At 40.9% G+C, this 12,979-nt stretch overlaps 1 protein-coding gene across 6 annotated transcripts in view; it reads right to left on the bottom strand.

The window, feature by feature from the left end:
- Positions 1-12,716, bottom strand: part of tanc2b (tetratricopeptide repeat, ankyrin repeat and coiled-coil containing 2b) — a 179,024-nt gene extending 166,308 nt beyond the window's left edge. For all 6 annotated transcript variants that reach the window (XM_026178198.1, XM_026178200.1, XM_026178201.1 and 3 more), the window contains exon 1: positions 12,228-12,716. The gene's annotated coding sequence lies outside the window, so the exon portion shown is untranslated. The remainder of the gene's footprint in view (positions 1-12,227) is intronic.
- Positions 12,717-12,979: the final 263 nt, after the last annotated feature.

The following is a 12,979-nucleotide window of genomic DNA, read 5'->3' as shown; positions in this document are numbered from 1 at the left end:
ACGTTTTATCACAGGAAACAAAAATAGAACATCTGAACAGCAGCTCGGCAGGTGTGCTGCGCTTTGAGTTGGAGGTACATGCTCGAATGACAATGTTTCATGCCTTTATCGAATCACGCTGAATTATGAGACATCAAGTTTAAAATGCTACGAACCTCCTAAACAAACACATGCCATCTGCTGGTCTACACTCAGCAAAGCTTGAAAAGTCTGCAACAGCTATTTTGAGCTTCATCTTATAATCAAGATGTTAATCAAGATGAATGAAACGTTTAAGCAAACACAGTCTGTAAGCCGTCCTGGCAGAAGAGCTGAAGCCTCCACAGCATGGCGAATGGGATGTGGTTAGGCAGCTGGCTTAAAGCATTGCCCAGGATTAGCCCCTTTCTTAGAATTCATCTCATTACTGCAGTTACATCTCATAAAAGGGTGGGTGATGAAGAAATATTACTCAGTTGCTAATATTGCAGCTAAAGTAGAGCCCCCTGTGAAATATGCTTCCGCCTCTCTTTTTATATCTAGACACCAGACATACACATGGAGGAAGCATAAAGACTGACAGTCCAAAGCAAGAACATGAATGAGCAGAGTTACTGCTAATTTTCTCAGCTTTTAATGGCTCTCCAGCCTGAAAATAAACATGAAAAAGCACAGTGTATATATAATGTGACTCACAGGAAACACTGACCGTGTCACTAGCCAACTACCTCTGTGACTCCACGTTAAAAATGTATGCTTCAAGGCCTTCTGTGTCTTGTTTGCTTAATGAAGACAAGACATAATATAGTTTCCTTGGAACTGGCATTAACACTCTGTGGGGTTTTCAGCTGGATATCAATTAGAGGCTCATTAGACGTTTAGAGACGGCAGTCTCTCTGGCTTCCTGTCGCCCACTGTGAAAGTAGCTGACCCTAACCTTGAGGGAAGGCTGGTTCCCTGTGTCCTTTCAGCCCTGGATAAAGAGCCATCAAGGAACTGCGTAAGCCATGCTTCCTTTAAATCTTGCCAATCAGAAATCACATCGCTTAAAATTAGAAACATGTGCCTGTGAGACGTAAATGGGAAAAGCAACGATTTTGCTTGTCCAAACAACATGAATCAACTAGTTAGGCTATCGCATATTCTACAGACATCTAATAACTGATCATAGTGCCCAATATTGGTGTGATATCAGAATTAGCATATCTGCTCATCCACTTTGTTAGTACGGTTTCGGCTGCTCAGGAACAGAAAAAGCAATAGTCTTGTCGATCACATGACACAGACTCAGTGCAAATAGACATGGTCAAGATAATCTAAGGAAGTTCAAACCAAGCATCAGAATGGGGAAGAAAGGTAATTTGACTGACTTTGAAAGTGGAGTTAGTGCCGGATGGGATAACAGAGAAAATATCCAGTGAGTGGCAGACCTCTGGGTCTGCCTTGTTGATGCCAGAGGTCAGCATGCAGTGCTACATGTACAGATTGTTGAGAGTGTTGCGATGTAAAGTGTTCGACGCAAAGAGAAATGCATTTAGTGCAGTCTGCGCGCTGTGTATTTGCATGTTCACTCATCCAGGCACATGCAGCTTCTCTTTATCCATGTGTAGTTTGGGGCAGAGGTGATGTGGAGTATTTTTAGACACACTCAGGGGGGGACTGTGTGTCCTGACTGCTAACACAATGAGCCCTCATGCCTGAACAAGGACATATTTTGGAGACTGGAGGCTAAAGCAATAGACCACTCCCCTACCTTGAAAACAAGCCACTTTTTATTAAAATGAGCTCCAGCGTTCTGTAAAGAAGGTCATTTATTGGTTAACTCACAATATTTCGCTTTATCACACAAGCACAGATTCTTTAAATACAGAGTTAGATTAGCTTGCATTCTACTTACATTACTCTAAGTTTTAAAAAGAATACAGAGTGGTAGAAGCATGCCCCAGTAGAGCCAGAGCTGAGACTTTTCATTGCAAAGGACAAACCCATGCAGCTGCAGGGATTGTGGTCAGTAAACTAACATTTGCATGAACTGAGAAAAAATCTTTTTGATCTGCAGGTGCTTTCCTTTCTCAAATTTATGTTCACAAAGTGTGCGTGGCTTACCCATGTTGGTCTCAGTAAAATACAATAGTTTCGCTTAAAGGAGTCTTAAAAATAGCCTGCACGCTGTGCCACGTAGCATTACAGGGCTCCACACTGACAGTAAGCAGAGAAAGGGCCACTTCACTTAGCTACGAGTCCTTCAATCAACAGTTGCTGCTTGAAGGCAGTGCATTCAACATACTCAGTCAAGCATTATGTCTACAAAATTGCTTCTTTTGAAAACTTATACTGTACGTTAACATTTTTTATGCAGTTATTGCAACAGAAATCTGTACAAGTTCAAACTACTACCTTGAAATGCTTTTGTGGGGTAATAGTTTCCAGCGCCAGCCTTCCTGTGTACTCAATTAGAGCTCAAACAGATACATTTTTATTCTACTTGTACTTAGTAACATACCGTGACCACAAGTTCAACAATGTTTAGTTTAGCCTACTTTATTTACTGGAATTTAAACTTTCTTGCACAATTCACCTTTTTTACCATCAAGTGCCCCCTAGTTCAAGTGACGACGATGATCACAATGATTTATCCCACTATAACCTGTAGATCGATAAAGATACAAAAAATTACCATTGGATTACTGGAACAGCATCAATATCATGATGTCCCATCGTAGGCAGCGGGAGCCTGGAATGTCTGCAAGCGATCAGCAGTTAAGCTGGGAACACACTGGAAGCAATTTGATAGTTGCACATCACTCTGAAGCTCAAGGCTGGTCACTCGTGGACATTCCAGGCTCCGGTTGCCGGGTAATCCTCTAATGTATTTGCTTCCAGGATATTTATCAATCTCACCGCAACAGTTACTTTGCTTGTAGTCACAGAATGTCATTTACTTATATGCTTTCTGATTGCCACATTGCTGCGAAACATTTACAGTATGTACTTGACTTTAATTTTCTCTTCTTCCCTGTAATACTGAAAATGGTATGAAGTATTTTCCTGGGTATCAGTAACAAGTTTGACATTCAAGTATCATTGAAACCACAATTACTGCACACAAGTTGATGGATCTCAGTTGAGCAGGTAGAACTGCCTTGTTCTTTTTTCTTTTTAAAAGTTATGTACATTTTTTTCAAGCTGCATGTAATCTATTTTTAATCAACTTAAGCCAGGCAAGCCTCTGGGTTTGTGATACACTAGCAAAAATATATTTTCTTTTTTTGGCACTCTTTGGTGCTGCATACAGAAAAAAAATCATTAGGGATTTGTTTTGATCTCTCATTCTGCAATTGTTCTAATCACTGTTGATTATATATTGGTCGAAAATATATTCAATATTTATAACTGGAAAAAAGGGGGGGGAAATGAAAGGTACACAGTCCTCCACAGAGACCAATGTGTAAAGAAATTCATAAGTATCTTTTTCCCCCCAGGCTCCATCGCTCTACTGGGTTTCATAAAAATTGTCGAGGCAATTTTTGCTTAATCTGACAGTAAAAATAGACGAATCCCACTGAATGTACACCTTGTGTCATTCAATTTTATATTGAATCAGACTGTAGGACAGTGAGAGAAACCCAGAAGCTGTACTGGAAACCTGAAGACTTGTTTACTGGAAAGAAATTATAGGGATTTGGTGACACAAACTGGGCAAACCAGAAAATACAATAGAATAGCCTGCTTACTGCTGATAAGAAACTAATGTCATCAACTCACAGGAATGTGTAAATACTCAAAATATCCATGGTACACCAACTGATTTAGCACGCCAGAGGTCAGGGTTCAGCAACTTAAGCTCATTCTTGAGAGATTTAAGGTCACATGAAATGCTTTGAGAATAAACGTCCACTATTGTCCTTTAAACAGGGGTTGACAAAATCGTTTAAATACTACTAAAGTTAGAGCAGTACAGGCTAGGGCTAAAGTGCAGTAGAATGTGGTCAGAAGCCAAATCAAAGTCCAAAACGTTCTGGGACTCAACCCATAAAAATGTGTCTGAGAGCACCCCTTTAAGGTTATTTTGTGCCTTCTGAAGCACCTCTAGTGCTTCTATTCATCCCCCAACAAGGCCTACCAATGACTCTTGGGTCCATGTTCTGATCTGCTAAGATAATCTTCAATATTAAACTTTGATGTTTACCACAGATGTTGATATTTACTTTCTGGACAAGTTTGAGGTCCACGCTGTGCAGATGTACATGTGGTAAGAAAGAGACTTCCATGGACAGGAACAGGACATGCAAAAGTAACGATGGAAGACATGCAGAGGTGCACAGGAAGTTGATCTTTAAGTGGAGACCAACTGCATTTAAATAAGAATGCTTTCCTTATTTGTCGTGCTTTCGGATGTATGATAAGCACTGACATGAAAGATCTTTATCAGAGCATAAAAAAAAAAGATGTTTCTGTAGTTGTCAAGCACAGCGGTTCCACCATGTTAAACACTCGTCACACGTAGCAGAGTATGAACACAGCTGAGCAGACAGTGGTGCAGCGTCACCATGGCAAAAAAAACAAAGGCATTTTCACTTTCTCTACAACCTTAACCACCTGTACATATGTATTTATACAACATGTATAACAATTAGAGAATTGGTATCTGTATCAAGATTGAGATGGGTCTGCACCCTAATAGCAGGGTTCTGGTTGGTCTGTATTTTCTCCAGCCACTGGAATTCTTTTTCTTACTGTATTTTATTCATTGTAGTTCCTAAATACAAAGGGTATCATTGACAACAATTCTGTCTCTGGACTCTCAACAATGCTACTTTTCATAAAACTCCTATTCTCTACACTCCTACTCTTATCGTCACACCCTGCTTTAGCACACAAAGCAAGTGAAGGCAGCTGTATTAACAACAAGGAGCCCACTATATTCCACAGACACAAAAATGCCTGTAAAATTATAATGAACTTAACCCATTAATGGCTCTTCTCATCACAAAGCTGAGGCACATCTCCCCACACAGAACAATACTGGAGCTATTTAGATTCGACAGAGCACTAGTGTTTCTTTGACAACCTCACACCAGCCCACATATCACAACACAAAGCCTTGGCAGCCACATTGTCAATGTACAAACATTAAGTAGGTGACATGGCGCTCACCCCTATTTGTCTTGTTTTGAACCCCGCGATGGATGGCAAAGACCCCCGTGATCGTCTAACAGTTACGCAAGCTGCTGTCAGCGACGAACTCAAGGTAGAGGAGTTACAACGCCTGGATGATGATGTGTTTGCCGTGTGTGCACAGAAGGTGACAGAGTGAAGACGCTAAAACTAAACATCTTTGGAGTGAGGGGCTAGAGGTCACGGGTTGCTCCTGACAACATTTAAAAGTCGAAGCTGCTGGCATTATGCTGTAGCTGTTGTTCCAGCTATGAGACAAGGCTTTCAAGCCTGATAAATACTCTGTCATTCATCTGCCATCAGCAGCTGGGGCTGACTCAAGCAGCTGCTTAATAGGCTAACAGGGATCTTTGGTTCCCAGGTGGAAGTTTGAGTGGCAGACTGATTGGATACAGCCACACATCCAATCTTTGTTATCTAGAAGCCTGACCATCATGGCAGAACCAGGTAATGTAACGTAATCTAAGAGGTAGCAGACATAAAAGAATGCATGTGCTTCTTAAGCTTGACCAGTAAGAAATGATTAACTTGATTTCATTAAGGTTGCAATGCAGAAATAAGCTCAAAGACTCCAGTGACAGCAGCAACTGCCAGTATGATATATATCTGTGCAAACTACAGGGAGAGCAGCAGAAATGACTTCCCACACATCCCAGCACAGGCTTCTGGTCTTCTTGGCTTCTGGTATTCATTCTAATACATCACTCTGAACAGGTCAGCATCTTTCAGACTTTAAAGGCCATTTACAGACACTTCTCTACATTCACACTGAGCCGCCAAAACACCAGAACAACACTGAAATTCTTCTGCAGGAAATTTACTGGCACCCGTGAGGCTTTCCACTACGTCCAAATTGTTTTAATTTACTGTTTACGCTGCAAACACAGTGTGCCAACAAGCCAATTCTCATTATGATGATGACTGTGATTATTAGAAGTAGCTAGCTCTGATGTTTGGCTCCCATCGGTAGATGCTTTGCCCACACAGACTGTGACCTCGACATAGGATTATTTGTGCATTTATTATTTACTATATTTTTTTAAGTAAGTCAACAACGAAAAAGGATGTAGGCTTTGGTGGGGAAACAAAGAAAACTGTAGAAGAGGGTATGAATATCTGACTCCACAAGCAGCCATTTATCCCCATTATCTGTACTTATTTGAAACAGCAAATGTTGTCATACACCTTCTCTTCTGAGACGTGCATAGTTACCACAGTGCTGTAAGTGTATGGTAAAAATCAACTAGTGCAAATAAGCAAATTCTTCTTTTAGATGCACAAAATACAACGTTGAAAGCTGAAAATGCATTGCATCAATATTTATTGATTTAATGTTACAAAACCATAACCGATTGCATCCACTGCAGAAAAAAAGCACTTTCGATCCAGCTGTATTTTTGGTTTCGACGGGCTGAAAGAGCAATGAGCGAAAAACATGTTTGAGAAATACAGACAGTCTTACAAGCACCGTTCTTTGAATCTATTCTGTTTTGACTGTTATGAAACTGTAGACCTGTTTTAATACAAAATACATTTCCCAAAATACTACCACGCTGCCGTTGTGGTTTCTTCTGCAGTAACAAAGCCACAGAAATCGACTGTATGCCGTTTGCGGCTGTTTGTGACAAATAAGAGCGCAGAAGTGCTTGATCTTCGACTGCAGCAACAGAGTCGACTCCTAAGACAAAATTTAGGAATTTTCTATTCAAAGCCAGAGTGTGAGTACACTTGTACTTTTCACTGTTAAATTACAATAAAGTAGCAGCATTCAACCCCTATGTACAACAACAACATCTTACTGCTGTATATAATAATTTACTTTTATTGTTCTTAAATGTGCTTTGTTGCCACTGTACTTTTATTTTTGTGTTGTAAAATATAACTGCGTGTCTTTGTGTATGTACTTTGGAGTCTGTTTCTTTTCTTTCTTTACACGTTATCAAATCTGTCAGAAGCCCCCTTCTCTTTGCGCCGCGTGTTTATGGGAACGCTGTTGTGATCAATGTTTTAACAACGACACTGACGATGAACACAAAGCTGTTTAATCGCTGCTGTGCTAAATCTTCACACTGTTCACAGACACAAGAACACAGAAAACATTACATATCCAACCGGTCCAGATTGTAAATAACTGAAATACCTGTCACAACATTTCTGCTGTTCTTCTCTTCTTGTATAAAGTCCTCAAAGACAAGCCATTATAGTATCATATTATCCCAACGAAGCACTTCACTCTCAGACTACGGGGCTTACTTAAGGTTCCTAGAGTGTCCAAATATAGCCTTCAGCTTCTGTGGAAACAGCTCCCAGTTTGGATTCAGGAAAATGGGGATGTCACCAGAGCACTTTCAGAAAATTCTGAATGTAACAGTACTTGTTTTGCTTTAGGACCACAGACACTTTGTGTTGAAAGAGAAGTTAGCACCATCCCTTGGTTCCCTTCTGATGTGGTTAGAGTCAGGCTGAGCACTTTTCACTCCTGATGCCATAGTATGCAACTATTTTAAGTCATTACATTTCATCCAGGTGTCTGTATTTACCGTATTCAACAGTATATTATACAATTTCCTGCATTGTTTAGAGCGAATTGTTACAGTGAACGTGAGAAAGAGTCAAATTATCCTCATTGGAACTCAATTAATGTCACTGACTCCCAGTAAAAGTACAGACAAAAGGATTCCAACAGCTAGGCGCAGCACTGTTTTTCCTGACAGGAAAGCAGAAAGCCCAAGATGAAACAGCCTGGCTTACCTCACAGACTGGTCACTAACAAGGAAGAACAAAGTGCTAAGGAGACGCCTTTTCGGCATCATTATTACATAATCAAAGGGCCACACTGAAATGAGGGACATGCCCGAGCAGACTCCGTCCCTTGTTCAGTGCACCGTCGTTTCTTCCAAATGAGCCAATTTCAGAGTGTTTTACTAACTATCTGGAATATCTTTATCCACAGAGACACCAAGGCTGTTTTTTGCAGGTATAAAGTCAAGTCAGTTTTACTTACATTACTCATAGTTGCAAATTACCCTTGAGGGGCCCAAATGCAATGCAACACCCTGAATTTGAATAAAGAAGAAACCTTGTTAGAGGGGAAAAGAAGAAGACTGAACAGACGGTTACAGATTAGCCCAAAGAATACACATTATGGAAAGTAATGTGTATAATGCTCTCACTGTGGTTTGCTTTGCCTTGCATTTCTAATATGATTTTCTTGTCCACTCTTGGGGCATAAACTGAGTTACTGGCTAAGAAGGAAATAAATTATAGCCAAAATATCAATTTTAATTCTCTTCACACTACATTTTCCCCAAACTGATGATCACTGCCATTTATCCTACAGTACACAAATAAATGGCAGTGTACCCAAAACTAAAAAGCCAAGCATTTTTTTCCCAAAAGGCTTTCCCGGTTTCCTTGACTGCTTTTCCTGATTACAGCAGCATAAAGAGTGCCGTTTTTCCTCACAGCTCAGGGAAATGAATCAAAACATCCCGGAGAACGATACCTTTACTCCCCATACAGGAAACAATCTCACATTTTCAGGGCTGATAAGACTCAGAGAGCAACACCCAGTAGTGTCTGGCTTGCTCGTGGATGCACATCAAAAGAGCCGTTTTACCTCATTAAACAACAGACCTTTTCATATCTGAAAGCACAGTCGAACAGTCGATTCTTTCTCAGGCGGTTAGAAGCCTCTTAATTAACTCCAGCTTCTTTTAAAGTCAGGAGTTAGTCAGATGTCTATACATTACTAAATCGTAAAATAAAGAAAAGCTGTACTTGTGGAGGGGGTGCTCTGCACTAATGTTTTCTATATTCAGTGTAATATTTCATGAAGAAGCACTGCTTGGCCTTGTACACGCTTAGCCTCTTCTCCTGATTTAAACAGTGATTTTCTACATTTCCAAGACTGACTTTCACTGACCCACAGAATACGAATGTGCTCAAGCATTTCAGCCGAGGGATTAGGCGGAAAGATCGATAATCGCACTTCTACTAGAAAGGGGCTTTCTGGTTATGAAGAAGTCAATTTCACCTCCTCTGTAAAAATGTCCCACAGCTGAATTACATTAAAATGCATTGAGACTAGAGTCAATATGGGGGGGAAAGGAATTTGTATGACTGAGCTGTCCATCAAATTAAACAAAAATAATGTATTATTTGTCCAAGCCTACAACAGTCTGATATGAAACCCCAATGACAAGGACAAGATCCTTAAAAAAGGACTTGTTATATGAGCCTGACTTATTATATATGCAAAGTAAAGTAAAAACCCGAGTTAGTCATATGTAGCCAAAGTCTGTATACAAAAGATGGCAGCAACCAAGGTAACATAACCTTTGTGCACTACTGTTTTAGAGCCTCAAGTGACCATATTTGGATAAGAGGGTGGAGTTCTTGGCAGATACTACTCTTGTTGTACTAATGGACTGAGCAATCAACGCAGCTTGTAAAGCTGTGCACATGTGTAGTAAAAGCAATAACTGCAGGAAAACTGAAACCATATAAACATCATCTTAGGGCAAAGTCTTCTGAGGCAGTTTTTATTGTGTTTGACAAGCAATACCATACATGCATTTTATGTGCCTGAGATTATTGAGATTCATTTAGAAAAGGGCTTCAAAACAGCCACATGCATGAATGTCAAGATGGCTGCTAAAGTTAGCATTCTTTAATTGATTAAAGTCACGAAATTGCATTAAAATTGGTCCAAAATGCATATTGCTACTGCCCATCACCCGGGATGTGGTTGCTACCCCATGCCCAACCCTTCTCCTTTTTCATCTGGGTTTGGAACCGGCAATGGCGGAGTCCAAAATGCATAAACTCCACAAATTCTGGATATTTAACAGGTTAATGTTAATGAATCCATGTTGTGGTAGGACATTCAGTATAAACACATCTCTCAGATTAAATGAACCAGTGTGGAGGATTTCATCCACATACTGAAAACACTTTGTCACCCCTCACTCCTCAAGTGTGTCGAACATATGGACACTATACAGAAACAGCAGTGCAGTATGGCAGGTTTTGTGGAAGAGGAAACTCACCATATGTAGATATAAAGCGCTCAATGCAAGCCAAAAAAAAACTACCATTCATGTTTTACATACAATGAAATCACATGTTTTGACAATCCACCCTTTTGTTTTAGCCTCTATGGATAGTTAGCGCTTTATAAATACCAGGATGTAAGCCATTTACCCGACAGATGCGCAGTGGAAGAAGGTAAACATCTCTATCCGCACGTTAATGTGTTTAGTGTTTTCGTGAGCACATTTCTATTAAGAATTATTCACTAAGATGCAAATAAGAGGCAAACTGGGATTTTATCTTCCGTGTAAATTCAATTTCTAGCATGGCCGATTGATTAATGATACACTAAATGTGAAAATTATTAACTCTTTACAATAAATTACTTTCACTGTGCTAACAGTGTTTTAGAGGGGAGCCTCTTTGGGTTAGGTTTGATTAAACGACATAGCACAGGTTTTATTTATGATTCTTGAGTTCAGTGAAGGACTTGAGGGCTGTTTTGTGTCAACTTAAGGTGCAGAGAAATCGTTTTGCTACAGCAGAGCCTTTTTGTTTTGACCTTTGGCCGGTCGGTGAGGAAGAACGGAGGGACTGTGTTGGCTCGGACTGTGGAAAACAAGGCTTTGCCACAGTCCCCCCTTCAAGCAGGGAGAGATAAGCACGGAAAGACAAAAAAGTTTAGGGCTGGTGGGCTAAAAAAAGAAAAAAAACATCATGATCTCATAATGGAAAACCGCCACACTGTGTGTGAACTCACATATGTGAGTGAGGAGCGGGGTAGCAGGAGAGAAGCAAAACTAGCGCATGTCGCTGATGTGATGAGAGAACGCTTTGAGGATGACTGTCTTTTATCTATGGTGAGTCGAGCTGACAACCAAGAACTTGAATAGCAGAGCACAGCGAGACAGCAGTCATCTGCAGCCTCATACAAAAACCATGAGTGCTGGAACCAAATCTTACTACTCTGCAGTCTATTTTTCTGATAAATGCTTTATCACAGCACTTCTCTGCCGCTATAAAAGCGACGCCTTGCAATTGTAAAACTGTGTGTAAACTATATGGCCTAAAAATGACATTTTCCTCCGTGAAGGCTTTTTGTCGCTTTACAGATCTTCACCATGTTAAAATCAGAGCCGTAAAACTGTGAAACAACAAATCTGAAGTTTTCACGACCGAAAACAGACTTACTTTCTTCCACATAAGGTGCTGAATGGTGATCATAGGGAAATAAATGTTTTCCCCTTCCAAACAACAGACATTACACAGATTAGCTGCCTTTGCTGAAACATACTATTACCACATAAGTCCCTGTAGAGAAGGACCAGATGTCAGATAATAGGCTGTGCTGTGAAGTAGGTGTTGGCCTGGAGCCATAGAGCAAGTAAGAACAGCTTCTTCCATATATACCTCTTTGCTTTATGGACAGCCTGCTGGCTGGGTGGGCGACCGCCTTATACCTTGAGACTGTTAGAAGATGCCATGTGTGTAATCTACTCTCCATACAAGATAAATATATTTGTGTAATTGAGTAGATAATAGGCCTAACTTTTAAAATCAATACACCCCAAACGCAATTTCATTATTCTTGACAATGACAATAAATAAATAAATACTAATACTAAATACTAAATACTAAAGAGAGTGAGAGCAAGGTCTGTGGTGCCTATCCCTGGTCTTTAACTGATAAGCCTATCAATATATTAAAGCAATAAATCATTTCATGTTAGAGGAAAACACAACAATGTGCTTCAAAGTTCTGATATTAAAGTAAATGAATCACATATGCTGCGGGGTAGGGGGCTGCTTGTTAGTGAGTACAAAGGAACAGCTAACTCTATCTCATTAAACACTACGCTGGGTTTTTATTGGCTTACTTCAATGGCTTGGCTTCCACTGTAAGCGGCTGAGAGGTATTGGCATTACAGGTTATAGATCGGCTGCTGCAGGAGCATGACACTTCTAAGACATTTCCATTCAAGACATAATAAAACTTTAAAATGGCAATAGGTGCAGCTCTGAAAGGGATGGGTTACCTTTTCTAGACTTGAACCTTTGTTTTTCTGACCAGCTTTGGCATCACAGTCGTTTCTTCTCTGCTGCTGCTGTTGCTCCGGTTCCCTGTCTGCTTGCTGATGCTGCTGCTGCAGCGCTCCGTGCGGCTCCTCACTCCAAATTACCAGTCTGCGCGTTTCCAGTCGCTCCGAAATAGCTTACAGAGAGTGACTCCGAAAATAACTGCACCGATCAAAGCGGCCACATTCAGTCCAAACGCAGGGTGCAGTCACAGTAGCGACACCCCGGGGTGCTCCCGGCGAAAGCTCGGTCTGCAGCAGGTAGCAGAGCCGGACTCACGGCTGCTTCTCGCCCACCCAGCGTGTCAAGCGTCTGGGCCATTCACAACTAAAGTCATGCGTATCTGCGTGTATGTGTGCGTGTGGAGCAGTGAGACAGTCAGTGCCCAGTGCCACGCAGCGCCGCAACATGGACCGATGCCCTGCCTACCACTGCATCAAGTCAGCCCGATTCATCAAGTACACCACATCCGGCTGTGCCTTTCAAAGTAAAACCCTCAACGGTCTCAGGACCTCAGGAAGCGCTTAAACCAAAATTAAAATGTGCTTGGAAAATCTTCATTTGGTGTTTGTGATTAGTGCCATCTTATTATACATTTTAAAAAAAAACTTGAACCAGGCGAACAAACTGAGCACCGGAGCAACATACGGTGGGAGGGGGGTTGAACTCAGTTCTGAATTATTTATGCTGAAAGGAGCCAATAATACCTAAA

Source organism: Astatotilapia calliptera, chromosome 8 (genome assembly GCF_900246225.1).
Source record: "Astatotilapia calliptera chromosome 8, fAstCal1.2, whole genome shotgun sequence".
NCBI lineage: Eukaryota > Metazoa > Chordata > Actinopteri > Cichliformes > Cichlidae > Astatotilapia > Astatotilapia calliptera.
This window is presented reverse-complemented; position numbering and strand designations above follow the sequence as displayed.